The following is a 14,661-nucleotide window of genomic DNA, read 5'->3' as shown; positions in this document are numbered from 1 at the left end:
CAAGCTAGAGTTACCTAGCCGCCTGGTAATCTTTGTCAAATCACTTCACTTTATTTTTTTCCTAGCAGTTTGTGATCTGCGCGTGCTTTCTCTTTTGGGGTCTTGTTACTGGAAAGCCAGCCCTCTGAGAAGCGGGGTGCTGGTCAGTACTCAGTACCCCGGACGCCTGGCACATACAGTAGTTCGTCGGTAAATTTCTGTCCAATAAGTGGATGGCTGACATTTCAGGAAGTGCAGGCTGGGCGCTGGGTCCACAGGGGTCTCACTTCGTGAAAACTCACATCTCTAGCAGCCTCCCTGGACAGATGTGGGGAAACTGGGGCCCCTGGAGGAGGTCAGGGCCTGAACCCAGCCTGCCCGACTTCAGAGCTCTCTCTTCCCACCATTTCATAAGTGGACCTATCTTGGGAGATGTCCATGGGCTATGAGAACAGTTACCACCAGTCCTCAGCCTGGGTGGGCCTCCCGGGAAGCCCGCAGATCTGCCGGGTGGGCTGGGATGGATGCAGGAATGACAGCGGGTGCCTTGCTTCCTTTCTTTAACTTTTTACTGAAATTTAACTTGTGTGCATTAAGTGGACAGCTTGGTCAGTTTTCACAAAATGAACAAATCCATGTCACCAGCGCCCAGAAGCCCCCTCATGACCATTTCTGGTCATTGCCCCCCACCAGGAACAGCCGCTAGCTTGATGCTACTCACCATGCGTCCGTTTTGTAAATGGACTCACACAGCGTGTACTCTTCTGTGTCTTCCGTTTCACTCAGCGTCATTCTTAGAGCTTCATCGATGTGTCATGTGTCACTGAGGTTCGTTTTGATTGCTCTGTGGTCCTCCACTGTACCAGCGCATTACAGTTTCTTATTCATTGATGGTGGATAGACACAGGGACAGTTTCCAGCAGGGACTTTTACAAGTCGTGCAGCTGTGAGCCTTCTCGGTGGACATAGGTCCAGCTTTCTGTCGGGAACACATCAAGAAGTTGAATTTCCGGTTCATGGAGTGTGTGTAGTCATCTTTAGTAAATATGACAGTTTTTCAAAATGGTTGGAGATTGTAGGTTCCTTTTGTTTTGTGACAGGAGCTCAAATACCCAAGTAATGGGAGTGGACACAGGAGCTACAATAAGACGTTGTGAGTGCCCACTGGAAGCTGGGAATGCAGCTGGCCAGCCGCCAGGGCCCCAGGTGACCGGAGGGCTAGTGCTGGGTACTGGTCATGGCCATGCAGGGCTCAGGGTTTAGCTCGCTATCGCGTTGATGTCCTTTCCAGTCCTGCTCCCCTTTGTGAAGCTTGCATCCTGTGTGGTCTCACCAGCACGTCTTGGCTTCCATGGTATGTTCTGTGGTCTTTCCCGCCCCCGGGGACATCTGCAGGACATGCAGCCCCTCTAACTTAGTTCTTGAATTGAGCAGTAGAAGAAAATGCCTCTGTCTTGTGCCAAACGTCTGTGTGAAAGTATTCTGCGAGCCACTGCCCTGATTACCTGGGGACCATGGGGGGATTAGTCATCCCAAAACCACAGTCACCTCAGAAATAGTCATAATCCAAAATCCATCCGTCTTTGACTCCAGACCCACTATATTTTTCTCCCACTGGGACTTTGCTGCTGAATTAAGTTGGACTTCAGGATATATTAAAATAATTTGTCATCTCTTGAGCACACATCCACCCTGGTATGAGTGGGCAGATCAGGGGCAGCCCAGGAGGCCTGTGTCTGGGCGAGAGGAGGCGTCGAGCCCTGGCAGGAAAAAGCTTGTGTAGCTGCGTTTCCCAAGGGCTGGGCAGCAAGGACGGTGGGCACTGAGCCCTCCAGGCCTGGGCAACTAGAGGAGGAACTGGCCCCAGAAATGGCCCTAGAACTGTTGCTTCTTAGGTGGCAATTCACAGTGAGTGCCCTGCGGGGCAGCGTGTGTGGTTTCGGGAACTGAGCTCTTTCAGCCTGGACCGAGGGTGTATCCTGAGGGACTCCTCCCTCCCTGCCCCACCAGTGGACCAGATCACCTCCTTGAATGCAGAGCCATCCTTAGAGCTTGTGTTTGGCCGCCCACCCCTAACATCTGGCACAGGCCTGCGGGTACCCCACTGGGCTGTGGGCTCCTCAAAAGTTGGGCCAGTGTCTCTGCACCTAATACACATTGCAGGCACTCAGCATGTTTCTGGAGTGCATGCTGTGGGGAGAGGCGGGTGTTTCAAGGCAGTTTTGCAGCTCAGCCTGGACTTGAGTCTGCCAGGTTCTCAAGGTCGGCCACATTGACGAGCTCTGAGCTCCGTTGGGTCCCAGGGCTGTAGCACTGGGAAGCCCTGTAGTTTGTCTCCCTGCGCCTTTGCCGTTCTGTCCTCTGAGGTAGAGAAGTACAAGAGCGCTGGCCTGGATTCTGTTTTTTTCAAAACAGCTTTATTGAGGTAGAATCCACGTTCCATACAATTCACGCTTAGGAAGTATACAGCGCAATGGTTTTTAGTACATTTACAACTATATGTGTTGCTATTGCTAATGGAATTGTTTTCTTAATTTCGTGTTCGGATTTTTCATCGCAAGTGTACAGAAATACAATTAATTTTTGTATGTTGATCTTGTATCCAGCAACCTTGCTTAACTTATGTTATTAATTCTATTTAGGTGGGTTTTTTTTGTGTGTGGATTCCTTAGGATTTTCTATGTATAAGATCATGTCATCTGCAAATAGAAATAATTACACTTCTTCTTTCCAATTCAGATGGCTTGTATTCTTTTTCTTGCTTAGTTGTCCTGGTTAGAACCTCTAGTATAATGTTGAATAGAAGTGGCAAGAGTGGGCATCCTTGTCTCATTCCTGATCTTAGGGAAAAAGCATCTGGTCTTTTCACCTTTAAGTATGATGTTGGCTGTGAGTTTTTCACAACTACCCTTTGTCAGACTGAAGAAGTTTCCTTCTATGCCTAGTTTGAGTGTTTTTATCATGAAGGGATGTTGGATTTGTCAAATGCTTTTTCTGCATCAATTGAGACGAGCATGTGATTTTGCTTTTTATTTTATTGTATGATATACTACATTAATTGATTTTCAAATGGTAAACCAACCTTGCATTCCTGAGATAAATCCCACTTGGTGTGATGTATAATTCTTTTTATCCTTTATGTTGCTGGATTTGGTCTGCTAGTATTTTGTTGAGGGTTGGTTTGTTTTTCTTTTCATCCATGCCCATTAGGACATTGGTCTGTAGCTTTCTTCGCTTGTGAAGACTTTATCTGGTTTTGGTATCAGGGTAGTACTAGCCTCATAGAACCAGTTGGGAAGTGTTCCCTCCTCTTCTATTTTTTGGAAGAGTTTGTGAAGAATTGTTATTAATTCTTTAAGTGTTTACAGAACTCAGCAGTGAAACCATCTGGGCTTTTCTTTGTGAGTAATTTTTTGATTATTAATTCAATCTTTTGCTTTGTTATAGGTATTTCAGACATATTTCTTCTTGAGTCAGTTTCGATAGTTTGTGTCTTTCTAGTTGGCTTAGAGTCTTACAAGAATGTTTTCAAGACCTCTCTGCTCTTTTAGTCAGGGTTGACATTTAGTGCGTTCTTCCTATGAGCAAGTCTTTTGTGTGTGTGTACATTAGCTCATTTAATCTTTATAAGAGCTTGAGAACTAGGTCGGATTATTATCGTCTCCATTTTACAGCCTGGAAAACTGAGGCAGAGAGAAGTTAAATAATGGGCCAGGGTCACACAGCTAGGGAATAGGAGAGCTAGGATTTGAGCCCAAGCAGTCCAGCCACACAGCCCTCTCTGTTCTCCCGAGGCCTTGCTCTGTGCTAGGAGCTGGGAGTACAAGAATGAATCAATCCTAGTCACTGCCTGAGTCACTCCTCAGAGACCCCAGACCTAAGAGAGGGAGGTGCCTTAGGCCTAACGTGAACAAAGGGCTGAGAGGTCAGGCAGGGCCCCAGGAGAAAGTGATGGGTGAAGAGGGCCTCCTAGGAGGGTTCAATGCAGTGGGGCATGTGGGTGAGTCAGTGAGTGTGCCCCCTCCCCAGGGCTTTTGTCTTCTACCTCTCCTCTGTCCCAAGTGCCCAGAGAAAGGAAAGGGTGTCACAGAGAACCTTGCCCTACGATGCTGATGCCCCACCCAGCAGGAGGAGTTTGGAGCAGTACAATTGGGCCCAGGAGGTCTGTCTGAATCACCCAGGCCTCCGCAGTTTGCTGTCCCGGAGAGGAAGAGGCAGGACCATTTGTAAGACAATTGTGAGGCAGAAATCAGGAGCAACCAGACATAACTCAACATAATTATTTCTGCATAATGACTTCTGCTCCTCGATTCCATCTCGAGCAATGACTGTAATCTTTATCTGTCACAGGAAAGCTGGTGGCCGGGGTAGCCCCTGTGGCTTAGCGATAGAGCCAGGAGGAAATTTGCAATTTGAGTTAATGGAGTGCTCCCAAGCAGCCTGGGAGCCAGAAGCCTCTGGAATGATGGCCCCTCCTGCTAGGAAGCCTGGTGTCAGAGCTGGCCCAGCCTCCCAGGGATCCAGCCCCTCCGCTTTGTCACAGATGGGGAAACTAAGGATGACAGAGATCACAGGGCCGCTCAGCACAGGCGCACCTCTCTGCTCTCCCCACTGCACAGAGCTTGCCCCGTGAGAGCTGGGGTGTGTCTGGTGAGACAGGACAGTGTCCATGTGGACTAGGGATGCTTTCATCCATCCCTGAGCTGATCCCTGAGCTCGATGTTCCTGCAGGGCTGCCCCCATGAGGCTGGGAATGGTGGGACCTCTGTGGCCGGATGTCGGACTGACCTGCAGCCAGGCGAAGCCCCTAGGTATTAATTGTGCAGTATGGCTGGAGGGCGGGGTCCCCCCAGGAGGGCTGAAGCCCTGGGACCCACCTGCTCCAGCTCCGGGAAAGCAAAAGCCCCCCCTAACCCGAGGCGGTGCCTTCCCCCTGCCTTCTCATGCCTCCTATAAGCCCCTGTAACTAACAAGTGCATCTGGAAAGAGCAGAAGTGGGTTTAGGGACTTGCATTTTGAGCGTCCCACTTAGCCACGTGTGACCTTGGCAAGTGTCCCCAAGTCTGTTTGCTCCTCTGTAAACCGGGGGTTAGAATGGACCTTCCCCGCCAGGGCTGTTAGGAGGCTGTTAGGATGATAAAATGACCACCAGACACAATGCTTCTAGCACATTCTGCCACTGACTCTTGTTACTGGTTTTCACGAGGGTGATTGTGGAGGGCCCTTGACCCTGTCCGGACCTTGATTTCCCTGAGTGTCAAAGCAGAGATCACAGAGTCGTGAGATGAATTTGCTGAGATCATTGACGTGAAAGCGCCTTTTCAAAATATGAGACGAGGCGCGCATAGAGGAATTTTAGGGCAGTGAAACTGCTCTGTATGATACTATAATGGTGGATACAGGACATTAAACATTTGTCCAAACCCACAGAATGTAAAACACCAAGAATGAACTCTTATGTGAACTATGGATTTGGGGTGATAATATGTATCATTGTAGGTCCACCGATTGTAACACATATGCCCCGGTGTGTGGAGGGGATGCTGAAGGTGGGCAAAGTTGTGTCTGGGGGACAGGGGGTCTGTGGGATCTCTGTGCTTTCTGCTCTGTTTTGCCGTGAACATAAAACTGCTCTAAAAAATAAAGTCTATTAAAAATGTTACATATAGATATATATGTGTGTGTATGTATATGTATAAAATCTGTAAGTGACCTCCAGTGAGAATTTCTGGTGGGAAGATGTGTGGCTTTTCTGCTCCACGTCTGGAATCCTAGCAGGGAGTCTAAATAATGTAACTGGCATATGAAGCTCTGTATTGGTGAAGCAGGGTCGAATTTCAACTCTGAGCAAAGCGCACTCTGCCTGCAGTAATGTCCGTGTGATGCATTTTGGGGCACTCGTTTGTCAAACACGGATTACTTATTGAGCACCTGCTGCATACAGGCTTTGGGCCAGGAGCCTGCTGCACAGAAACAAAGACGCCGCCTCCCTGCCCTTGTGGAGCTCACAGTCAGTTCGGGGGAGCTGCAGCCCCTCAGTCTGCAGCAGCAAGGGGAGCCCCGGGGGCCCTCACGCTGTGGGGGCCTGGGCTTTCCCGGTGGGTGAGCTACTCTGTTCCTGTCCTCAGGACCGCTCCAGTGAGTGCATATAAACCATCATCATTGCTGTGGAGGGAGAGAACCTTGTATTACGAGAAGATAACGGGGAAATGTGCGTAGATTGCACAGAACCGACCGGGGAGAAAGTCAGTTGCTCTGAGCCGGGGTGTCCCCACCCCACATGACTGGTCTGTCCTCTCTTGCAGGGCATGGTCTAGCAGCCCGGGCCAGGACGTGGAACCGGCCTCCGAGGTTCTGATCCCTGCTCCCTCTCCGTCTCCACTTGGCCTTGGGTAAGTGTTCCTGGAGACCAGACGGGCCTGGGGGCAGGTGAGGATGGAGAGCTGAGGGGCCTCTACCACTCTATGGGATCCTGACCACGTGCCGGTGTGCACGGACTTGACCCAGCTCAGCGGAACAAACAGGGAAGACCGGGCTTTGGGGGGACAGCCTGCCCAGCACTCCCATGAGATGGGTCAGGAAACTGAGGCCTGGAGACAAAAAGAACCACCCAGGTCCTACAGTAATCTAGGTTTCTTGTCCTAAATTGGCCGGGTTTTTGTGGGTAAGTCATTTGGCCTGGGTGCTTTGGTTGTGGGATGCGTCCATTGAGGAGAATTAGTGAATCAGAATATAAGGGGCAGGGAATTCCCTGGCGGTCCAGTGGTTAGGACTCGGCACTTTCACTGCTGAGGGCCTGGGTTTGATCCCTGGTCAGGGAACTAAGATCCTGCAAGCCATGCAGCAAGGCCAAAAAAGAAAAAAAGAAATATAAGGGGCAGACTTTTTCTTTAAACTAGTTTTTAAATTTATTTATTTTATTATTTTTTTGTGGTATGCGGGCCTCTCACTGCTGTGGCGTCTCCCGTTGCGGAGCACAGGCTCCGGATGCGCAGGCTCAGCGGCCATGGCTCACGGGCCCAGCCGCACCGCGGCATGTGGGATCTTCCTGGACTGGGGCACGAACCCGCGTCCCCTGCATCGGCAGGCGGACTCTCAACCACTGCACCACCAGGGAAGCCCTATTTATTTATTTTTAATAGATCTTTACTGGAGTATAATTGCTTCACAATACCGTGTTAGTTTCTGTTGCACAACAAAGCAAATCAGCCATATGCACACACATGTCCCTGTATCCCCTCCCTCTTGAGCCTCCCTCCCACCCTCCCTGTCCCACCCCTCTGGGTCATCGCAAAGCACCGAGCTGATCTCCCCGTGCTATGCTGCTGCTTCCCACCAGCCAACTGTTTTACATTCGGTAGCGTATATATGTCGATGCTACTCTCACTTCGCCTCAGCTTCGCCCTCCCACCCCATGTCACCAAGTCTGTTCTCTATGTCTACCTCTTTATTTCTGCCCTGCAACTAGGTTCATCAGTAACATTTTTTTTTTTTTAAGATTCCATATATATGCGTTAGCATACGGTATTTGTTTTTCTTTCTCACTTACTTCACTCTAGGTCCATCCACCTCACTACAAATAACTCAATTTTGTTCCTTTTTATGGCTGAGTAATATTCCATTGTATATATGTGCCACATCTTCTTCATCCATTCATCTGTTGATGGACATCTAGGTTGCTTCCATGTCCTGGCTACTGTAAATAGAGCTGCGATGAACCTTGTGGTGCATGTCTCTTTTTGAATTATGGTTTTCTCAGTGTGCCCAGCAGTGGGATTGCTGGGTCATATGGTAGTTCTATTTTTAGTTTTTTAAGGAACCTCCATACTGTTTTCCATAGTGGTTGTATCAATTTACATTCCTACCAACAGTGCAAGAGGGTTCCCTTTTCACCACACCCTTTCCAGCATTTATTGTTTCTAGCTTTTTTGATAATGGCCATTCTGACCGGCGTGAGGTGATACCTCATTATAGTTTTGATTTGCATTTCTCTAATAATTAGTGATGTTGAGCATCTTTTCATGTGCCTCTTGGCCATCTGTATGTCTTCCTTGGTGAAATGTCTACTTAGGTCTTCCGCCCATTTTTTAACTGGATTGTTTGTTTTTTTGATATTGAGCTCCATGAGCTATTTGTATATTTTGGAGATTAATCCTTTGTCTGTTGCTTCATTTGCAAATATTTTCTCCCATTCTGAGGGTTGTCTTTTTGTCTTGTTTATGGTTTCCTTTGCTGTGCAAAAGCTTTTAAGTTTAATTAAGTCCCATTTGGTTATTTTTGTTTTTATTTCTGGGGTTCAAAAAAGATCTTGCTGTGGTTTATGTCAAAGAGTGTTTTTCCTATGTTTTCTTCTAAAGGTTTTATAGTGTCTGGTCTTACATTTAAGTCTTTAATCCATTTGGAGTTTATTTTTGTGTATGGTGTTAGGGAGTGTTCTAATATCATTCTTTTACATGTAGCTGTCCAATTTTCCCAGCACCACTTATTGATGAGGCTGTCTTCTCTCCATTGTACGTTCTTACATCCTTTGTCGTAAATTAGGTGACCATATGTGCGTGGGTTTATCTCTGGGCATTCTATCCTGTACCACTGATCTATATTTCTGTTTTTGTGCCAGTACCATACTGTCTTTCTTGATTACTGAAGCTTTGTAGTATAGTCTGAAGTCAGGGAGCCTGATTCCTCCAGCTCTGTTTTTCTTTCTCAAGATTGCTTTGGCTATTTGGGGTCTTTTGTGTTTCCATACGAATTGTAAGATTTTTTGTTCTAATTCTGTGAAGAATGCCATTGGTAGTTTGATAGGGATTGCATTGAATCTGTAGATTGCTTTGGGTAGTATAGTCATTTTCACAATATTGATTCTTCCAATCCAAGAACATGGCATATCTCTCCATCTGTTGGTATCATCTTTAATTTCTTTCATCAGTGTCTTATAGTTTTCTGCATACAGGTCTTTTGTCTCCCTAGGTAGGTTTATTCCTAGGTATTTTATTCTTTTTGTTGCAGTGGTAAATGGGAGTGTTTCCTTAATTTCTCTTTCTGATTTTTCGTTATTGGTGTATAGGAATGCCAGAGATTTCTGTGCATTAATTTGGTATCCTGCAGCCTTACCAAATTCATTGATCAGTTCTAGTAGTTTTCTGGTGGCATCTTTAGGATTTTCTATGTATAGTATCATGTCATTGGCAAATAGTGACAGTTTTACTTCTTTTCCAATTTGTATTCCTTTTATTTCTTTTTCTTCTCTGATTCCCATGGCTAGGACTTCCAAAACTATGTTGAATAAGAGTGGTGAGAGTGGACATCCTTGTCTTGTTCCTGATCCTAGTGGAAATGCTTTCAGTTTTCCACCATTGAGTATGATGCTTGCTGTGGGTTTGTCATATATAGCCTTTATTATGTTGAGGTAGGTTCCCTCTATGCCCATTTTCTTAAGAGTTTTTATGATAAATTGGTGTTGAATTTTGTCAAAAGCTTTTTCTGCATCTATTGAGATGATCATATGGTTTTTATTCCTTAATTTGTTAATGTGGTGTATCACATTGATTGATTTGCAAATATTGAAGAATCTTTGCACACCTGGGGTAAATCCCACTTGATCATAGTGTATGATCCTTTTAATATGCTGTTTGATTCTGTTCAGGATTTTTGCATCTATGTTCATCAGTGATACTAGCCTATAATTTTCCTTTTTTTGTGATATCTTTTTCTGGTTTTGGTATCAGGGTGATGGTGGCTTTGTAGAATGAATACAGGAGTGTTTCTCCCTCTGCAATTTTTTTGGAAGCATTTGAGAAGGATAGGTGTTAGCTCTTCTCTAAATGATTGATAGAATTCACCTGTGAAGCCATCTGGTCCTGGACTTTTGTTCGTTGGAAGATTTTTAATTATGGTTTCAATTTCATTACTTGTGATAGGTCTGTTTATATTTTCTAATTCTTCCTGGTTCAGTCTTGGAAATTTGTACGTTTCCAAGAATTTGTCCACTTCTTCATGGTTGTCCATTTTATTGGCATATTGTTGTTTGTAGTAGTCTCTTATAATCCTTTGTATTCCTGCAGTGTCAGTTGTGATTTCTCCTTTTTCATTTCTAATTTTATTGATTTGCATCCTCTCCCTTTTTTTCTTGATGAATCTGGCTAAGGGTTTATCAGTTTTGTTTGTCTTCTCAAAGAACCAGCTTTCAGTTTTATTGATCTTTGCTATTGTTTTCTTCATTTCTATTTCTTTTATTTCTGTTCTGATCTTTATGATTTCTTTCCTTCTACTGACTTTAGGTTTTCTCTGTTCTTCTTTCTTTAATTGTTTTCAGTGTAAGGTTAGATTGTTTATTTGAGATTTTTCTTGGTTCTTGAGGTGAGGTTGAATTGCTATAAACTTCCCTCTTAGAACTGCTTTTGCTGTGTCCCATAGGTTTTGGGTCGTCGTGGTTTCATTGTCATTTGTTTTTATGTATTTTTTTATTTCTTCTTTGATTTCTTCAGTGATCTCTTGGTTATTTAGTAGCGCACTGTTTAGCTTCCATGTATTTGTGTTTTTTAGTTTTTTTCCTCTAATTGATTTCCAGTCTCATAGCGTTGTGGTCAGAAAAGATGTTTGATATGATTTCAGTTTTCTTAAATTTTCAGAGGCTTGATTTGTGACCCAAGATGTGATCTATCCTGGAGAATGTTCCATGTGCACTTGAGAAGAAAGTGTATTCTGCCACTTTTGGGTGGAATGTTCTATAAATTTCAATTAAATCTATCTGGTCTTTTGTGTCATTTAAAGCTTGTGTTTCCTTATTTATTTTCTGTTTGGATGATCTGTCCGTTGGTGTAAGTGCAGTGTCGATTTCTTCTTTCGTGGTTGTTAACATTTGCCTTATGTATTGGGGTGCTCCTATGTTGGGTGCATAAACATTTATAATTTTTATATCTTCTTCTTGGATTGATCCTTTGATCATTATGTAGTGTCCCTCCTTATCTCTTGTAACAGTCTATTTTAAAGTCTATTTTATCTGATACAAGTATTGCTACTCTAGCTTTCTTTTGATTTCCATTTGCGTGGAATATCTTTTTCCATCCCTTCACTTTCAGGCTGTATGTGTCCCTAGGTCTGAAGTGTGTCTCTTGTAGACAGCATATATATGGGTCTTGTTTTTGTATCCATTCAGCCAGCCTGTGTCTTTTGGTTGGGACATTTAATCCATTTACATTCAAGGTTATTATCGATATGGATGTTCCTATTACCATTTTCTTAATTGCTTTGGGTTTGTTTCTGTGGGTCTTTTTCTTCTGTTGTGTTTCCCACTTAGAGAAGTTTCTTTAGCATTTGTTGTAAAACTGGTTTGGTGATGTGAATTCTCTTAGCTTTTGTTTGTCTGAAAAGCTTTTGACTTTTCCATTGAATCTGAATGAGATCCTTGCTGGGTAGAGTAATCCTGGTTGTAGGTTTTTCTCTTTCATCACTTTAAGTATATCCTGCCACCCCCTTCTGGCCTGCAGAGTTTCCACTGAAAAATCAGCTGATAACCGTATGGGGATTCCTTTGTGTGTTATTTTTTGTTTTTCCCTTGCTGCTTTAATATTTTTCTTTGAATTTAATTTTTCTTAGTTTGATTAATATGTGTCTTGGTATGTTTTTCCTAGGGTTTATCCTGTATGGAACTCTCTGTGCTTCCTGGACTTGGGTGACTACTTCCTTTCCCATGTTAGGGAATTTTTCCACTATAATCTCTTCAAATATTTTATCAGACCGTTTCTTTTTCTCTTCTTCCTCTGGGACCCCTATAATTCGAATGTTGGTGCATTTAGTGTTGTCCCAGAGGTCTCTGAGGTTGTCTTCAATTCTTTTCATTCTTTTTTCTTTATTCTGCTCCTCGGCAGTTATTTCCACCATTTTGTCTTCCAGCTCAGTTATCCATTCTTCTGCCTCAGTTATTCTGTTATTGATTCCTTCTAGTGTATTTTTCATTTCAGTTATTGTGTTGTTCATCTCCGTTTGTTTGTTCTTTAGTTATTCTAGATCTTTGTTAAACATTTCTTGTAGTTTATCAATCTGTGCTTCCATTCTGTTTCCGAGATTCTGGATCATCTTTACTATCGTTACTCTGAATTCTTTTTCAGGTAGATTGCCTATTTCCTCTTCGTTTATTTGGTCTTGTAGGTTTTTACCTTGCTCCTTCATCTGTGACATATTTTTTTGCTGTCTCATTTTTCTTTCTTTTTATGAGTGGGATCGTGTTCCTGTCTTACTGGTTGTTTGGCCTGAGGCTTCCAACACTGGGGTTTGTAGGCTGTTGGGTAGAGCTGGGTCTTGGTGCTGAGGTGAGGAACTCTGTGAGACCTCACTCCAATGAATATTCCCTGGGGTCTGAGGTTCTCTGTTAGTCCAGTGGTTTGGACTTGGAGCTCCCACATCAGGAGCTTCCCCCCAACCCTGGGCTTGCGAATCAAGATCCCGCAAGCTGCATGGGGTGGCAAAAAAAAAAAAAAAAGAGAGGAAAATAACAAAGTAAAAAATAAAATTAGACTAGGAAACTAACGGATATGTTAGAAAGAATGTAAAAATAAAAATATAGATGAATCAACAACCAGAAGGTACATCAGTACCACAGTAGTAAAATAGAGGGGGGGTGGATGGAAAGGCCTTGGCTGTGGAGGGCGGGGTCTAAGCAAGGGTGAGGTTTGAGGGGGTGGGCGGGGCCAATGCTTAGGACCCCCAGGGCTGGAAAAGGCCCTGGGGGCTGTGCGGGGTGGGGCTTAGGCTCAAGGAACAGAAGGGGCCCAGGCGAGCCCCCAACCCCGGTCTCAGAGGGCAGAGGACCTCACCTGGGGGCGCAGCAGGCTTCCTGGGCTCGAGTGGGCGGGGCAAACTCCCTCCTCTCCTCTCCTGCTCCTCCGGTCTGGGGTCCTGGAGGGCCCCTCCCGCCTGCCTCTCCTGATCTCCCCGGCCTCCCTCCTGTGCCCCTGAGGGCCCATGTGGCCTGGAGGGGGGGTTTGGAGGGCGGGGGATCGCCCTGGGAGCTCAGCAGCCTCCCAGTGCCTGAGTGGGTGGCGCAATCGCCCTCCACTCCTCTCCCGCGCCTCCCTGAGGGCAAGGGGCAGACTTTGAAGAGGACACTCCCGAGCAGGGCAGGGTGAGTGTGGTCGGGGCCCTCGGTGCTCCCAGCCCACGTCCCACAGGACGCTTGGTGCCTCTCTCCCAGGTGAATTGACTTTGCTCCATCCCCAGACCATGGTGTGCAAGGACGCAGCACCCTGCAGCTGGCTCCAGCTGTCACCCCTGATGACAGAGTGGGAAATGGGCATAGAGTCCTCCCTCCTCTAGCTAAGAAGGGGCCCCTGGTCGCTGATGCTCTTGCCACTGAGCTCTTCCCTCTCCCCCCACATCTCCTGTCATCCTCTACGCAGACCCCATCCTCCCAGAGGCACAGGGTCCCAGTGCTGAGCCTACCCTCCCTGCTCGCCCTGTCTACGCAGCCCCTCCCATGGCCACACCGGGACCCCAGCCGCATCGTTTACCTCTGACAGCTTGGGTTCAGACGCCCCCTTTTCCCACCCACCTCCCTCTTCCCAGTCGTCTCTCTCCAGCCCCCTGCTTTGATGCCCTTCCCGTCTCCCCAGACTGATCACAGGAATCTCTTCCTCGCCCAGAGGCCCCCCAGCCTCCTGTCCTCCTGCATGGCGAGGCCCTAACCGGGTTCGAACCCCAAACCTGGAGCACTGAACCCCGCCTGCTCTTCTGTCAGACAAGGGGCAAAGTGCAAGGTAATTAGCATGACCTGTGAGCCCTTCATCTGTTTGAATCCGCTACCCTCCAGGCCTCATGTCAAGCTTTGGGTGTGAGGGAGGCTCTGTGAACGCAGGTCACCTGCAGGGTCTGAAGGTGGCATCCAGCCCCTGGGCCTTTGCTCGGCCTTGCCCTCTGCCTGCACCACCTTTCCCCTTGTATCTGTTTCACACATCCCATCCCTTCCCAGGCCTTCCTGACCCTGGGCAGAGCCGGTGCCTGTCACCTGTGCCCAGAGGCACTCTGTACTGCTCCCTTGTGATCCCTATTGCCCTGCGGGCTGCACTGAGCCAGCTGGCTGCGGCGCTGAGAAGCCAGCCGCTCGGCTGTGTTGCTCTTCTCGAGCTGAGTGTTCAGTCCTGTCCCGAAGGAAGGAACCAGTCGGTGGGTGGGACAAAGGCCTTTGACTTGGATCTGTGCACCCGGATCCCTCTAGGCCACTTAGCCTCCCCCCAGTCTCACCCATAAGCTGGTTAATCACACCTCCCTCCCTGGGGTGGTTACGAGATTAGAGCTAAGAATAGTGTCCAGTGCGGTGCTGGGGCCGGTGCCGCTGGGGTGAGAAGGAGGCTCGGGGGCCCCTTAGCTCCTCCGCCTTCCCACCCAGGTGCCCAGTAGTTACTACAGTGACTGCTCTAAGTCCTCAGCCCTGCCCTGCCCGCCCCCAGTGCTGTGAGCGCCCACGGAGGCCAGGGATGTGGGCTCTGTTCCCCAAGTCGGGGGAGGGCTTGGGGCAGCGGCTGTTGGAGGCTCAGCCCTGCCTGGCCATGCCCAGCCCAGGAGAGCCAGCCTCAGAGCCCTCCCGGGACGTCTGGAATTTTCTCGCCCTCAGAAGCAGAGGGTGCCCCTTTGTAATTCTCATCTTCCCACCCAGAAGGCATCACCTTTAGCGCTCGGCTATGAGGCTAA

General features: G+C 47.0%; 1 protein-coding gene across 1 annotated transcript in view; it reads left to right on the top strand.

Moving 5' to 3' along the window:
• Window positions 1-14,661, top strand: part of HPCAL1 (hippocalcin like 1) — a 112,170-nt gene that overhangs the window by 73,231 nt on the left and 24,278 nt on the right. Inside the window, exon 2 of the mRNA XM_029232661.1 lies at window positions 6,285-6,371. The gene's annotated coding sequence lies outside the window, so the exon portion shown is untranslated. The remainder of the gene's footprint in view (window positions 1-6,284; window positions 6,372-14,661) is intronic.

The sequence above is a fragment of the Monodon monoceros genome, unplaced genomic scaffold, assembly GCF_005190385.1.
Source record: "Monodon monoceros isolate NGI ecotype Baffin Bay Population unplaced genomic scaffold, NGI_Narwhal_1 Super_Scaffold_19, whole genome shotgun sequence".
Classification (NCBI taxonomy): domain Eukaryota; kingdom Metazoa; phylum Chordata; class Mammalia; order Artiodactyla; family Monodontidae; genus Monodon; species Monodon monoceros.
Note: the sequence above shows the minus strand (reverse complement) of the source record. Positions and strands in the feature narration are given on the sequence as shown.